This window comes from Petaurus breviceps, unplaced genomic scaffold (assembly GCF_028583685.1).
Source record: "Petaurus breviceps papuanus isolate PSGF00001 unplaced genomic scaffold, PetGlider_PUasm1.0 90769, whole genome shotgun sequence".
Lineage (NCBI taxonomy): Eukaryota > Metazoa > Chordata > Mammalia > Diprotodontia > Petauridae > Petaurus > Petaurus breviceps.
In genome coordinates, this window is record NW_027187341.1 from 5,117,783 (window position 1) to 5,135,714 (window position 17,932).

The following is a 17,932-nucleotide window of genomic DNA, read 5'->3' on the forward strand; positions in this document are numbered from 1 at the left end:
TGATTCAGTTAGCGGTGTACTATAATAGTTTTATAATTTTTTTTTCCTTTCTAAAGCTAACACTGATTTTTTTCTTGGCATAAACCCTCTTATTTTTATAATCCAGTTACAAGATTTGAATTCATGTCACACCTGCTCCTTCCTGTTTAATTCAGCATTATTTTCACTAACTTGTAAGGAGGAAAAAAATAGCACATGTATTAAATTTCAGATGTTATGAATTTGGGAAGAACAGGTAACAATTAAGTGAGAAAATTATTGATAGTCTTAGACTGCTTTAGTTTTATTCCCCAAAATTTGGAATGCCATTTGATTTAGGAATTCTCTGTTCTATAGATGTTAACTTTTTATATAATTTATATTCTTTGACCTAAGTAAAAATTACACATTTATTAATCTTCATTTATATCTCTATCTTTTTAAAATTAAAGTACTTGTTTTTAGTTTTCAACATTCACTTCCATAGGTTTTAAATTTTCTCCCCCTCTCTCCCACCTCCCTCTCCAAGAAGGCTTGTAATCTGATATGGACTCTACACATACATTCCTATTAAACACATTTTTATATTAGTCATGTTGCATAGAAGAATTATAGGGTATGGGAAAAACCAAGGGAAAGAAAGAAAAAATAATAAAACAAAAAAAGAAAATAGTCTGCTTCACTCTGCATTCTGACTCCATAGTTCTTTCTCTGAATGTGACTAGAATTTTCCATCATGTGACCTTTGGAATTCTTTTAAGTTCTCGCATACTGAGAAGGGTCAAGTCTATCAAAATTAGTCCTCACAAACTGTGGCATTTACTATGTTCAATGTTCTCCTGTTTCTCCACCCCTCTCTCACCATCAGTTCGTATAAGTCTTTGCATGTTTCTCTGAAGTCTGTCTGTTCATCATTTCTTATATCACAATAGTATTCCATTACATTTATATACCAGCCCTTATTTAGCCATTCCACAATTGATGGGCATCCCATCAGTTCTCAGTTCTTGGACACCACGAAAAAGGCTGCTATAAATATTTTTGTATACATGTGTCCTTTTCTCGTTTTTATGACCTCTTTAGGCTGCAGCCCTAGAAGTGGTATTGCTAGTACCAAGGTATGTGCATTTTTATAGCCCATTGGGTATAGTTACAAATTGCTTTCCAGAATAGTTGGATAAGCTCACAGCTCCACTAGTAATGAATTAGTGTTCCAACTTTCCCACATCCCCTAAATTTATCATTTTCCTGTTTTTCCAGGTTAGCCAGTCTGATAGGTGTGATGTGATATTTCAGAGTTGTTTTGATTTGCATCTCTATAATCAATAGTGATTTAGAACATTTTTGTATGACTATAGACAGCTTTAATTTCTTCCTCTGAACACTGCCTGTTTATATCTTTTGAAAATTTATCAGTTGAGGAATGACTTGTATTCATCTAAATTTGACTCAGTTCTCTATATATTTTAGAGAAGAGGCCTTTTTCAGAGACACTGGTTGTAAAAGTTTTCCCAGTTTTCTGCTTCTCTTCTAATGTTGGTTTCATTGACTTTGTGCAAAAACATTTCAATTACATTTCATTGGAAGTATCTATTTTGCATTTTATATTTTCTACTTCTTATTTGGTCATAAATTCCTCCATTCTCCATAAATCTTAAAAACTATTCCTTGCTCTCCTAATTTGTTTATAGTATCAGTCTTTAGATCTAGATCATGTACCCATTTGGACTTTATTCTGATGTATGGTGTCAGATATTGGGATATGCCCAGTTTCTGCTATACTATTTCCCAGTTTTCCCAGAAGTTTTTTCAAACAGAGAGTTATTATCCTAGAAGCTGGCGTCTTTGGTAGATTGTTGTAATCATTGACTATTGTGTCTTGTGTGCCTTACCCATCCCAGTGATCCAGTCCTCTATTTCTTAGCCAGTAAAAGGTGGTTTTGATGATTGCTGCTTTAAAATACAATTTAATATCTGGTATTACTAGGCCAAATTCCCCATTTATGTCTCTATCTTGATTTTGTTCTCTGAAATAATGACAATTCTGTTTCATTAGCTCTATAAAAGAATTAAAACTGTGCCTGGAATCAGGAAGAACTGAATTCAAATTTAACAACAAACACTAAGCACTGTGGTACCCTGAAAAAGTTTGTAACTACTTTAATAATGTTGTGATCTATGTTCTTCGAGCACTTTGTCTTTTCTTTGAGAATAGACAGGTCAGACTCTTTTAAGTGATTACAAATCTCTTTCAGGAAGTTCTGAAACATTCTGGTGATATAATCAGCACAGTGCCATCTGAAATTGAGAATTTCTGGAGGACCTCACAATCCCCAGGGAACATATGCTCACCATTATGTTGGTGAGCATATATTTCCATATTTTATGTCTTTCCTGATGTTTATTATCCAAAAGTTATTGAACTGAGTTTTTTCTTTTTATCATAAAAGGAATTTTAAATGATTTTTATATATAAATGGGAGAAACTTTATTTTAAAAGAGCCTGTAAAGTGGCATTTTGTTTTACTGAGTCGCTCTTTAAAAAAATCACCAAGTTATAAGCACAATGAAGTTTTATGTTCTCTATGTTTTTCAGTTACTTGTGAAATGTTAAATGTCAGATCTCTTTTTGTTATTGCTTGTGGAAAAAAACTACATTTTCCCTATTGATACCTTCATCCTAGGAATGTTTAATTGATTTAAAAATGATGGGAGAGTAGAAGGGAGAATAAGTGTAAAGTTCTTTATATTTTCTCAGTCACCTCTTTTTTTTCAGTATTGATGAGGTGAAGATTTTTATCACCTGCTATATCAATCAGTGCTTACAAAATTGTATTGTAAAAAAATGTATCTACCACTAATCATTTTTCTATGTACTTTACCTAATCTGAATGCTTTACTATTCTTTATTTTTGTGACAAGTTTTTAACTCCATCATAAGCATAAAACGGACTCTGATATGAGAGTGTAACACTATTGTGACTAATTTCCTTTATGGGAAATAATTTATTATGACTTTTTTGAAATCTTTTCTGTTTTTTTTTCTCCTAGTTTATGGTTCTCCAACCATTTTTAGCTTTGAATATCCTTGATATAACTTTGTTTAGTTGACTATCTTTCCATTTTTACTCTGTTAATGTATTTTATCGTCCACTTATTTTCTTTCCTTTTAAGGATGATAATGTTCATACGTGTTTGACATCCTTTTTTTTAAAGAGTTTTACATAATAACTTTATAGCTGAAGCTCTCCTTCTCTGTCTCTCTGTCTCCTGCTGTCTCTGTTTCTTTTTCTCTCCCCCCCCATCCCTCTCTTCCTCTATCTTTCTCTCCATAAAATACTTCCCCTTCCATGGCACACACACACACACACGAATAAAGCAGATGTTTCCTGCCTAAGGTTTACTTTTTTCTTTAACAATTGGTTTTACATTGTCAAATTTACATTTTACATGTAAAATTTACATTTTATATTACACTTTTGGATAAAATTATTGTAGTTAGTTACTAGTTAGACTACTAATTTGTCAGTTAATATTAGAATGAGCCCAAAACAACAATGACAATAGAAGGAAGGAGAAGGAGGAAAAGAAGGATGGGGAGAGGAAGAAGTGGAATAGAAGGAGGAGGAGGAGGAGAAGAAGAAAAAGAAGAGGAAGAAGAAGAAGATGATGATGATGAAGGTAGTGGTGATGAACTGGCATACCCTTTTTTCTCTTTTTTGTTACATTTTAAGTTCCAAACTGTCTCCCTCCCCTCCCTGCATTAGAAAAGGGAACCATTCGACACAGATTTGTAAATATGTGTAAAATCATATTATACTAACATTTATCAGTTCTTTATCTAGAGGTAAACAACCATTTCCTTCATAAGTCCTTCATAGTTGATATGAGTGTTTACATTACTTAGAATAACTTGATTTTTCACAGTTTTTGCTCACTTCTGTAAGGGTTATGGGATTTAAAGATCTTCCATGCCCATTGGACTTGCTGACACAGCTGGAAGGGGTGGGGCAAGAGTGGAAGCCAAGCTGGAGTGTATGCTAGGACTGGAAGCCTGGTTGTGCAGCAGCAATGGCAACAGTGGCAGCAGTGGAGACCAAGGCACAGGTGGAGGTGGAGAGAACTCCTTCTTTTTTTGAGCCAGCCAGAGTCTGCTAGGGACTCTTGCTGAGGACTGCCAGGGACAAGAACTGCGGGGAGAGAAAGGGGCAGAGCTGCTAGGAGCATGCTTCCTAGACAGTGAGCATTTGCCATGAGTGGGGAGAGGAGGACCTTTGCTTGAGGTAGCCTGTTCTGTTTTGAATGCTTGAGAATGTGGGTGTTTATTACATTAACTATGTGTGACAATTTCATAACTACTGTGATGGCTTTGACTTTCTGGTTTTGCAACTCAGTTTTCTGGTATATGAATAAATATTCTAGCTTTTTTCCCCATGTAGAGAGTCTCATATATTTTGTGATTAATAACCACAACAGCATATTTATAGTTACCATAGGCATTATGAGTACTGCATTGTTGATACAACTTCACTTTTCATTATTTTATGCCAGTCTTTCCATGGTTTTTCTAAAATCAACCAGTTCATCGTTTCTCAGAGCCCAGTAGTATTCCAACATAATCATATTACACAACTTGTTTAACCATTCCCCAACTGATAGACATCCCTTCAATTTCCAATTCTTTTTCACTGTAGAGAGAACCTTAGTGAGCAAAACTTTGATTTATTCATGTTCATGGGTGCATGTGTGTGCATACTGATGAAGGGACAGGGGGGAGTACTCAGTAGAGGGAGAGAAGGGGAGAGAGAAAGAGAGAGCAAGGGAGGGAGAAAGAGTGAGACAGAGATGGAATGACAGATAAAGACAGAGATAGAGACATAGAGAGTATGTTTTCAAACATATAGATTCTTTTCCTTTTGCCCTGATCATCTTGGGAAACAGACTTGATAGTGGAATTGCTTGGTCAAAGGGTATGTACAGTTTTATAACTCTTTAAGCTTAACTCCATATTGTGCCCCAAAATTGTTGTATCAATTCACAGTTCCACAAATAGTGTATTATTTTACCAATTTTCCCATATCCTTTCCAACACCTGTACTTTTACCATTCTATCATTTTAATCAATCTGATAGGTGTGAGATGTCTCAAAGTTTTCAAATGTGCGTTTCTATAGTCAATAATGATTTACAACATTTTTATTTGACTATGTTTGTGTATGATTTATTCACCAAAAAATTGCCCGTTCATATCCTTTGATGATTTATCAACTGGGAAATATTCTTTTTTCCCTTAATTTCTTCCTTTATTGTGAGTTCACCTTTTTTTTAATGCTTCATTAACTTCTGATTTACAGCAATCGTTTCCGCCAGATTTTGAGTTACAAATTTTCTCCCCGTTTTTCCCCTACCCACCGCCCGAAAATAGCAGTCCCACAGGATATCCCCTCCTCCAATCTGCTCTCTCCCATATTTTCTCCCATACTTTCGAATTTTCCAGTGGATCTCTATGCCTCAGTGTCTGTATATCTTATTTCCCAATGACGTGTAAGATGGCATTAATAATAGTATATATATATATATATATATATATATATATATATATATATTTAAATATTTGATTTTAAAACTTTCAATTCCAGATTCATTCCCTTTCTTCCTTGTAACCAACCCTTACTGGGGAGAAACGCAGTTCAGTATAGGTTGTACATGTGTGGCTAATGCAAAACAATAACATAGTAGATATATTGTAAAACACTGACTATATTTCCCTCCCTCCTATCCCACCTCCCACTTGTTCTATTCTCTACTTTGATCCTGTCTATTTTCAAAAACGGTTGCTTCCAACTTCCCTCCTCTGCCAGCCTGCCCTCCCTTCTATCATCCCCCCTCTCATCCCCTTCCCCCACTATTATCCTGGAGGTTGAGATACCCTATTTAGTGTGTATTTCACTCCCTCCTCAAGACAGCTTCAATGGGAATAAGGTTGACCCATACCCTTTTGGCTTCCTATTCTTCCCCTCCATTGTAACCATTTTCCCTTGCCTCTTCTGTATGAGATAGTTTACCCCAATCTATCTCTCCTCATCTCCTCTCATTATATTCCTCTCACCTCTTAATTTCACCTTTTCAGTATCATTCCTTCCTATTACATTGGTCCTGTGCCCTCTATCTATGTATACCTATAAGTATATCTACACACATTCACCTATGTATTCAAATGCTCATATACCCTCATATATAGACATATGTATGTATATATATATATATGTATGTATATACATTTTTTGGCTTGATTAATTGGAATGGCTTTGAACAAGTAGATTAGTTTAGGTAGAATTGCTATTTTTATTATATTGGTTTTGCCAATTCATGAACAATTAATATTTCACCAATTATTTAAAACATTTTTTTTGTACAAAAAGGTATTTTATATTTATGTTGATGTATTTCTTGGATTTTGTAGTCCTAGGTGTTTATTTTTTTTTGTATAGTCTATAGTTATTTTAAATGACAACTTAACCCTGAAGTATTTAAACAAGCAATTACTGTTTGTTTGTTTGTTTTTTATAATGAGAAACAGATGATGGAAATGACATTGACACTTCAAAGAAATAAGTAGTCCAAAGAGAATCTGAAAGGCAGATTAAATTTATTCTGCTTAGATCCAAAGACTTGAATGTGGAAAGATTATTTCAGTTCTGAATGAGGTAGAACTTTTTAATAATTTATTCTGCATAAAATTGGAATTAATTATTCTATGAGGTCTCATTCCTTACCACTGGATGTTTTCAAGCAGAGAACACTTGTTCAGTTTCTAGGTATGTGGTATAGAGATTTCATACATTAATTATAGTGTTGGACTTTATTGATCAATCAATTAAAATGTATTAATTGCCTGTTTATGTCAGGAGCCCTAATGGGCACTATAGATATAAAGTGATAAATGATATAATGCTTACCCTCAACTAGCTTACATTTTGTTGGGGATGTAAAATATACATACTCAACTGTATGCAAAATAAATGCAAGGCATTTTTACAGATCCATAATTCAATAACTTTTCTTCCAAACACTACAGTGTATTAAATCATCCCTGTTCCAAATTAATTCACATAATGAATTATACAAAATGAAAACCAGATTTTATTTATTTATCTATCTACTTTTAATTTACAACATTCAGTTCCCCAAGTTTTTGAGTTTCAAGTTTTCTCCCCTTCCCTCTCCTCTCCCTCTGCCCGCCCCCCCCGCCCATGGTGGCATGCAATCGGATATAGATACTATAAATATCGTCACATTAAACATTAGTCAAATTGTAAAGAAGGATGATAACCAATGAAATGAACAATGAGAATAAAGGAACAAAACAAAATAAAAAAAGAGAGAGAACAAGTAGTTTGCTTCAATCTGCATTCAGACTCTGCAGTTCTTTCTCTGTATGTGGACATGCCTTTCCATCATGAGTCTTTTGGAGTTGTCTCATAACCTTGCATTGCTGAGAGGAGCCTAGCCTATCAAAGTTAGTCATAACAGATACAATGTGTCTGTAATTCTGTACAATGTTCTCCTGATTCTTCTCCCCTCACTAAGCATCAGTTTATATAAGTCTCTTTAGGTTATTATGAAGTCTGTTTGTTCCTCTTTTCTTATAGCAGAGTACTATTCTGTTATATTCATATACCACAACTTGTTTAACCATTCCCCAATTGATGGGCATCCCCTTAATTTCCAATTCTTTGCCACCACAAAAAGAGCAGCTGTAAATATTTTTGTACATACAGTTCCTGTTACCGCTTGTATGATCTCTTTGGGATACAGCCCTAGAAGTAGCATTTCTGGGTCAAAGGGTATGAACATTTTTTATAGGCCTTTCAGCATGCATCCAAATAGCTTTCCAGAATTATTGGATCAGTTCACAACTCAACCAATAATGCATTATTGTTCTAATTTTCCCACATCTCCAGCATTTATCATTTTTCTGCTTTGTCATGTTAGCCAATCTTACCACTGAGGTGTGCTACATAAGAACTGTTTTGTTTTGCATTTCTCTAATCAATAGTTATTTAGAGCATTCTTTTCATATGCTTATAGATATCTTTAATTTCTTCCTTTGAAAAGGAGAATGACTTGTATTCTAATGTGTTTGACTCTGTATATTTTAGAAATGAGGCCTTTATCAGAGAAACTGGTTGTAAAAATTCTTTCCCAATTTTCCACTTCCCACCTAATCTTGGTTACATTGACTTTGTACGTTCTTTTTCCATTTAATGTAATCAAAATTATCCCTTTTGCATTTCATTATGCTCTCTGTGTCTTGTTTGGTCATAAATCGGTCTATGCCCAGTTTCTGTCATACTATTGTCCAGTTTTCCCAGCAGGTTTTGTCAAATAGTAAGTTCTTATCCCAGAAGCTGGAATCTTTGGGTTTATCAAAGAGTAAATTACTATAATCATTGCCTATTGTGTCTTGTGCACCTAATCCATTCCACTAATCCACTACTCTATTCCTCACTCAGTACCAAGTAGTTTTGATGACTGAGGCTTTATAATAGAGTTTAAAATCTGGTATGGCTAGGATACCTTTCCTAGAATTTCTTTTTATTAATTTCTTTGACATTCTGGACCTTTTGTTCTTCCAAAAGAATCTTGTTATTATTTTTTCTAGCTCGAGAAAATATTTTTGGTAGATTGATTGGTGAGGCTCTAAATAGCTAAAGTAATTTAGGTGAACAATAGACATTTTTGCAATTGTTTAGATCTAACTTTATTTGGGTGAAAAGTGTTTTGTGATTGTGTTCATATAGTTCCTGGGTTTGATTTGGCAGACAGACTCAAAAATCTTTTATAATGTTTACAGTAACTTTAAATGGAATTTCTCTTTCTCTTTCTTGATGTTGGACTTTGATAGAAATATATAGAAATGCCAAGGATTTATGTAGGTTTATTTTATATACTCTTACTTTGCTAAATTTATTTAGTTTCTCAAGTAGTTTTTTACTTGATTCTCTAGGATTTTGTAAGCATATCATCATACCATCTGCAAAAAGTGATAACTTAGTCTCTTCTTTGCCTAATTTGATTCCTTCAATTCCTTTTTTTTCTCTTATTGCTACTGCTAACATTTCTAGTAACAAGTTAAATAAGAGGGGTGACAGTGGATATCCTCATTTCACCATGGAAATTGTTGGAAATGCTTCTAGCTCATCCCCATTTCGTATAATACTTGCTGATGATTTTATATACATGATACTTATTTTAAGGAAGCCTCCATTTATTCCTATGCTTTCTAGTGTTTTTAATAGGAATGGATATTTTTTCTCAGAAACTTTTTATGAATTTATAGATATAATGATATGGTTTCTGCTAGTTTTTTTTCTTGTTGATATGATTGATTATACTGATAGTTTTCTTAATATTGAACCAGCTTTGCATTCCTGGAATAAATCCTACCTGATCAAAGTGTATTATTCTCATGATAAGTTGCTGTAACATTTTTGCTAATATTTTATTTAAAAATTTTGCATCTATATTCATGAGGGAAATTGGTCTATAATTTTCTTTCTCTGTGAAACATGGATCTTTATCTATTCTGAATATTTCAATGAGAAACAAAACATGAGGTGAAAAATATTTCATAAAATATTCTCATTTCCCTGAATTAATTGTCCTCAATTTTATTTAGCCTAAATAGGTTTTAAAATTAATCCCTTAAGAACTTTTCTCCCTGTGATATTCTCTATATATTGTAAACTTTATTTCAGTTAGTAATGAAGTATTTGTACTCAGCTACCTGTATACTATCTAATTTAGTTTTTTTTTTCTTATTAACAATAGCAATCATTCCTGATGTAACAGTTGAATGTCAGGAACTTATTCTGTAATTATGTTGGAGAGTGAAATATACTTAATGTACTAAAGGATGAAAAATTGGCAATCACAGCTTCATTTAAGTGTTGTTCTATCCCACAATGCTAATTAGTTGCAGTGTGCTATCTTTTTTTTCCTTCTAGACAGATCATCCACTGGACACACACCTCCACATTTGGTAAATCAATTTAATCTTGACTGTTTATTATAGCACAGATATGATTCTGTGCCTGATGCATGCTATATGACCTATATTACAGGCAATCTAACTTCATATCTTTGGACATTTTGGTAAATAAATTACCCTGAATAAAATCATAAAAGGTTCTGACAGACCTATTTCTGCTCTATATAAATGTGTTTTAAGGTGGTTCATAATTTTATGCACTACAAACTGTACTTAATACATAGTTACTCATTTGATTTATTATTTTTATGCATTTACTTTCAACAATTTAGAGGGCATCTTTGCAGAATTTCTAAGCTAAATGTTACTTACCTCTAGAACAAAAACTGACACTTGAATCTTTAAAATATAGAAATTTTAATGAACTTTCCAAACTTCAAAGAAAAAAAATGTCTTTAAATGAATTTAGTTTTAAAAAGGTCCTTTACTAAATGCAAATTTCCACATGCTTTACTTCTTAGAAACTAGTATGCTGCTGTGGCATGGAGAGATTAAATGATTTGTTAACAATAACATAGCTCAGTTTGTGTAAGAGGTTATATCTGAACCCAAATATTCTTAGACCCGAGACTAGCTCCCTTACCACTATGCCATATTGCTAGTCACATGTGAAATTTCACAGCATAATCACAATAACAACAATATTAATGGTGATAATGACAACAATGATGATGCAGTAAATAATCATATAATTGTAATTCAGTTGTCTCCAACTCTTCAAGATGCCATTTGTGGTTTTCTTTTAGAGATACTGGAATAATTTTCCATTTTCTTCTCCAGCTCATTTTAGAGATGAGGAAACTGAAGACAAGCAGAATTAAGTGACTTACCCAGAGCCTAGCAAGTGTCTAAGACTAGACTTGAACTCAGAAAAATGAGTTTTCCAAACTCTAGGCCCAGCACACTTTTCACCAGTGACCTGCCCAAACATATTAAAATTAGTGTAACATTAACAGATTAATATTATTACCATCACCTGTCTTTTAATTTTTAAACTTATTTGACTGTACATCTCAATACATGATTTGTGTATATTTAATTTTTTTCCTTAATTATCATATTTTAGTTTTGAAAAATAAGAATGTGATTCATTCTTTTAAGACCAGTTCATTTTCTAGAAGATTCACACCTTGCAAAATGATGTCACAAACTGAAACAAAACAAAAGTGACTTTACATAGTTCAGAAGTCTGTAAAAGCACAAGTAAGCAGATATTGAAAATCACTAATCAAATTTGCAAATTTTCTCAGCACGCAATGTAACCATGCTGAAAAGTGCTGTAGATATAACTCCCAGTGAACCTTTCAAAGCAGTTTCAATTAATCTTAATTTTTACTGTTACATTTATCAGAATTAACGCATGGAAGATTATATATGTGAGCTATTTATATGATAATGAAATTGTGTAAAATCTGTGGTATGCACAAATCAAACATTTATATTTGCTTTCTTTCATGCTGTGCTTATTTTGTTGTATTTGTGATTCGTAATTTATTTTCATATGCTATATTTATGAATAGGGAAATGCAATCTATATAAACCATATTCACTGAAGGAACCATATCATAAAGACTTTTGTTGGTCATTTTGTTGATATCTCTGTCTCATTTTCTAATATATTACCAGGACACACAACATATGATTTTACTCTCAGCATAACCTTCCAACCATTTAATTTCAAATAGGCAATATTTACCAATTGGGATAAATTCCAACTTCAGAAATAGTTGGGCATTTGGCACTATTCTCATTTAACAACATCCTATATAACCAACTAAAGAAAGATTTCCTTTCCTGAATGTGGCATGATTATAAATTCTACATAGACTACATTGAAAAACAAAGATGTATTCCTCAGATAATTTAAACCAATGAGGATTTAGAATGAATCAAGCAATCATTTGATATATTTACATGGATGGTTTTATATCTTTTTATGTATAATTTTGTCTTAAAAACCTTATATTGCTTCTCAAGAAGTGTATTCATTGTCTTTCCCAAATAATAATGGCAGTGGTAGTAAAGTTGAACTCAAATACAATCCCTCACTTCCAATCAACTCTCTTCTGATAAGGTATGAATGAATCTGCATCATGGAAGGTAAACTATTCCTTCTCACAATGTTACATTTAGAACCACATATCTAGAGCCAGAGGAATTTCACAGGGCATCTAGTCCACCTGCCTCCTTTTACCTATAATGACATCAAAGTCCAAGATGGTTAAACAATTTTCCAAAAGTCACATGGTTGTATATCCTTTCAGAGACAAGACGAAACACCAATCTTCTGACCTGAGGACCAGCTTTCTCTCTATTATATCATATATGAGAGATAACCTTGGAGCTTACTATGATAATGATAGTAAGAACATCAAAGACAACTCATTCTATGGAATTCTGTTGCTATCAAATGTAAAGAAAGGCAATATGGGAAGTGGTTAGAAGCCTGGTCCCGCAGTCCATAAAATTAGGGTTCAAATATTGCCTATAATACATATTCTACCTTTTACCATGTCTCTCTGAATAAGGGAAGGAATTTCTGTAATGGAAATTCCCTACAATGTTATTTGGTCTAAACTAAATAAACAAACAAAAAAGGCCATACAAATCTTGAGAAACATTGAGTAATTTAGCTTATGTTGCTGGAAGATTACTTTTATATGGTTTTGAAAAGTCTTCCTTTCTTTTAATGAATGGATATGTATATAAACAGATGGGAGCTACTTTAACATTTTGTCTTCCCTGGCAAAGAACACTAATTATGGCTTTGAACAGAAAGAAGATGGACCAAGCACCCTCTACTCCCCCCCCCCAAAAAAAAAAGAAAAAAAGGGGCGGGGTCTGTGGAATTATTTCAGGTCAACATTTTTTCTATCTTTTTTTTTCTTTGTTTAAAATAGGATGAAGGGAACAAATATTATGTATAATTCTGAGGATGTTTTTTTTTGTAGAGGGGAAAGGCTAAAGGTTTGGTTTCATTGATTAAAAAAAAAATCTATCAGTGGAGATCAGTACCTCTTCTTCGGTATATAGCTATAGAGAGTTGTGGTTGAATAATTAATCAAAAGAAAATGATTCAGGGGTGGAGCCAAGATGGCAGAGTAAAAGCAAGAACTTGCTTGAGCTCATGCCCCGACTGCCTCCAATACCTGTATAAAATGACTCAATTTTTTTTTAGAGATAAAGAGCCCACAAAATAACAGAGTGAAACAAATGTCCTCCTGAAGGCAGCCTGGCAGGCTGACAGCAAGTGTCTATCTCACCAGACTGGGAGAAGAGCACAATCTCCCATGGGCCAAATAGGCATAGATTGACCTGAGCAGACCTCAGGGGACTAAATCATTGGCAGCTGTGGTGATTTCCAGACTTCTCAAACCATAAATACCAAAGAGAAAGTAAAAGGTCATTGGGAAAACTCTGTTGGAGCTGGGTGAGAGGAGAGTGTGGTTTGGCTCCTGCCCCTTGGGCAGCAGAGGTGGTGCAGCTGCTTTCAGAACTCCATAACCACAAATGTTTGGGGAATCAAGCAACTGAGAAGAGGGCAATTGCAACAATCTCTTTTCTGGCACTGAGTCAGGATTCTCTTGCTTTGCCCTACTTGGATCTGGGTCACAGTCTTGGGTGGTGGTCCTGGGGTGAGGAGTACTGGTGGGGAAGAGAAATTAGAATATGGAGTCATTCTTTTGTGACAAATATGATTTAAAAAAAACAGAAGACAACAAAGTCAAAAATCTTTTATCAAAAGCCTCCAAGAAAAAATGGGGGAGCTCAAGAAGAATTTTGAAAATCAAGTAAGAGAAATAGAGGAAAAACTTGGAAGGGAAATGATAGTGATGCAAGAAAATCATGAAAAACACATCAACAGGAGGACCCCATAAAATACAAAACACATTAAAAATAGACTAAGTCAAATGGCAAAAAGAGGTCCAAAAAGCAAGTATCTAGGATGTCTTAAAAAGCATAATTAGCCAGATGGAAAGGGAAGATCAAAATCTCACTGAAGAAAATACATCTTTCATAATTAGATTGAAGCAAATGGAAGCTAATGACTTTGTAATAAACCAAGATATTATAAAATTGAACCAAAAGAATAAAAAAATAGAAGGCAATGTGAAATATATGTTTGGGAAAAATGACTGACATGGAAAATAGATTCAGAAGAGATAATTTTAATATTATTAGACTACCTGCATGCCATGATCAAAAAAAGAACCTAGAAATCATCTTTCAAGAAATTTTCAAGGAAAACTGCCCTGATATTCTAGAAGCAGAGGGCAAAATATAAATTTAAAGAATCTACGGACTGCCTTTCAAAAAGGATATCTAAAAGAAAACTCCTAGGCTTGTGATAACTATATTGTAGAATTCCCAGGTCAAGGAGAAAATATTACAAGGAGTCAGGAAAAAAAAATTGAGTATTATGGAAACACAATCAATGATAACACAAGAACTAGCAGCTTCTACATAAAGGGATTGAAGGGTTTGGAATATGATGTTCCACAGGTCAAAGGAGCTAGGATTAAAACCAATAATCACCTACCTAGCAAATCTAAGTATAATATCCCAGGGGACATTATGAATATTCAATGAAAGAGAAGACTTTCAAGCATTCTTGGTGAAAAGACTAGAGCTGAATAGAAAATTTGACTTTCAAATGCAAGAAGCAAAAGAAACATGAAAATATAAACAATAAGAAGAAATTGTAAGGAATTTATTAAAGTTGAACTTTTTTTACATTTCTACATGGAAAGATGATATTTGTAACTCAAGGGACTTTTCTCAGTTTTAGGCTAGTTTATGGGAAGATTCTCTCTCTCTTTCTCTCTCCCGCCACACACAGACACCAACAGAGACACACATATTTGTATGTATGTATAGATACACATATGTTTGTATGTATACCTATTGTATTTGTGCATATATATGTATGTATATGTATACATAGACAGAGGGCACATGGTGAGTTGAATATGAAGGGATGATATCTAACAAATAAAATAAGAGGTGAGAGAGGAATATATTGAAAGAAGGAGAAAGGGAGAGATAGAATAGGGTAAATTATATTGCATAAAAAAGGCAAAAGAAAAATGTTACAATGGAGGGGAAGATCAAGGAAATGAAAGGGAATGAGTCAAACTTACTCTCATTGGATTTGGCTTAAGGAGGGAATAAAATATACACTCAATTGGGTATCTTACCCTACAGGAAAATAGGGAGGAAGGACTGAAGAGGGTGAGATAATAAAAGAGAGAGCAGACTTGGGATGATACTCAGAAATAAACACTTTTTTAAATGGACAGGGTCAAAGGAGAAAATAGAATATATGGGGGGGGCAGGGTAGGATGGAGGGAAATATAGTCTTTCACAATATGACTTCTATGCAAATGTTTTGCCTAACTGCACAAGTATAACCTATATTGAATTGCTTGTCTGCTCAGTTGTGGTGGGTGAGGAGGGAAGAAGAAAGAAGATCTTGGATTGAAAGTGTTAAAAACAAATGTTAAAAAAAATTGTTTCTACAGGCAACCAGGAAATAAGATACAGGCATTGGGGTATAGAAATCCATCTTGCCCTACAAGACAGTAAGAGTAAAGGGGCTATGGGAGGGATCAGAAGGGATAGCAGAGAGGGAAGACTGGGAGAAGGGGTAATCAGTATTCTCACCATCATGTGGTAGGGGAATAGGGGAGAGGTGGGGAGAAAATTTGAAAATCAAAATCTTGTGGAAATTAATGTTGAAAATAAAAATAAATATATAAACAAACAAACAAATGAATGAAGAGATAAATAAGTAAAGGAAGAAATAAATAGATTAATTAATTAATTAATTAATTAATAGAAAAAGAAAATGATTCCTTGTGAACATTGTATTAAACATTGGGAGTGGGTCTTTTGATTTAAAATCATCTCAAGGAGAAAGAATAAAGAACTGGTTATTTTTGGTGAACAAAAATGCAAAGGATACATTATGATTGCTAGTAGACTCTAGGGAGTTAGAAAGGACATCACAGACCATTTGTCTAAGCCATGTCTGAATAAGAATTCCTTCTACAACATCTTGGACACTTGAGAATACAATCTTTACCTAAAATCACCAATCTAAGGTATAACATGAGTTAATCTGGGCATGCCTAGTTCACTTCATATGGAGGCACCTTAGAGTGGAGCATGTCCTGGTTCCCAAATATGGAGGCTTTTTCATCTCCTATCATGTGGTTAAGACCAATTTCCTTTTATTGGTTACTTATGTCTTTAAAATTGAGCAGACTCAGGAGCGTCCAGGTGGCTCAGCGAGTAAGAGCACGGGCTCCAGTGTCGGGATGACCTGGATCAAATGTGGGCTCAGATACTCAGCACCACACCTAGAAATTACTGGCCGTGTAATCTTGAGCAAGTTACTTAACCCCGATTGCTTATAAAAAAAAATAATAAAAAAAAATTGACCAGACTGAACCACTTACCTCTCTTTTCCACCATTATATTTTCTTTTGCTCTTTTCAGATACTCTTATATGATAAATCCAGAAAATAAAGATCACAGTCAATCCATTGTACAGGCACCACAAAATGAATATGTAAGAGGGGAAGGACTACCTTACCCTCTCTTTTTCTTGAGTGACTCTGAGAATTTATGCTGAGGGTTAATGGGTTCTTTGTTTTTTGGCCCATTGTGTTTAAGGTGTTAAAGGTAATCTTCACAAGATACAGAATTTCAAGCTACAGTGAATTTGGAGGCAGGATTTCAGGAAGTATAATTAACCAGGAAGTCTAGCATGAAAGCCCTAAGAACCCAGGGTGTCTGTTACTTGAATCAGGCGAAGTTTTGGACTTGAGACTGGGATAGTGCTCTTTGGGATCCAAGGCAAACTATGAACCTAATTCCCCAATTCTCTTCACCTCTCCAGAGATCAAAATAGTACAAAATGGGGAATGGAGAAAGGAAGGGTTTGCCTTCCAAGTGTTGAGACAGTAATATAGGTTTATGACTTTACTTTGTGATGCAATGTGAAAGCAAATATGAGTATTAGTGATTAAATGGAACTGTGGTACAGGAGACCCTTTCCTGTAATTGAGGGAACACCACTGATGGGAATTGGAGTCATTTGTGGAGAGCTTATACATTTTTTTTAAAGCAATCGGGGTTAAGTAACTTGCTCAAGGTTACACGGCCAGTTATTTGTGGATGTGGTGCTGAGTATCTGAGCCAGGATTTGATCCAGGTCATCCAGACACTGGAGCCAGTGCTCTTACTCGCTGAGCCACCTGGCCGCCCCTAAGCAATTGGGGTTAAGTAACTTGCTCAAGGTTACACGGCCAGGTGTTTCTGGGTGGGTGCTAAGTGTGTGAGCCAGGGATTCGATCTCCACGTCTTCTCAACACTGGAGCCGGTGCTCTTACTCACTGTGTTACCTGGCCACCCCCTGAGCTTATACATTTTTAACTACCTAGAGGATACCAGTGTAACCTACCAAGAAGAGTAAGTGTACTTTTGCCTTAGGTCATTGGGGCTAGATTGATCTCTGTTAAAGACAGAAACTCACTACCCAGAAAGGCAGCACATTCCATTTTTGGATACCTCTAATTATAGGAAATTCTTTCTTAAATTTCTTTGCAGCTTCTTCCGAATTTTCCCTCTGGAGCCCCAAAAAGGAGTAAAGTTTTATTGATGGAGCAACGGTATATAAATATAATAAAAAATACATACATACACATATATATGTGTGTATGTATATATATATATATATATAACCAACTGGGGTTAAGTAACTTGTTCAAGGTTACACGGCCAGTTATTTCTGGGTGTGGTGCTAAGTATCTGAGCCCAGGATTCGATCCCCAGGTCATCCTGACACTGGGGCCAGTGCTCCTACTTGCTCAGCCACCTGGCCACCCCTAAGCAA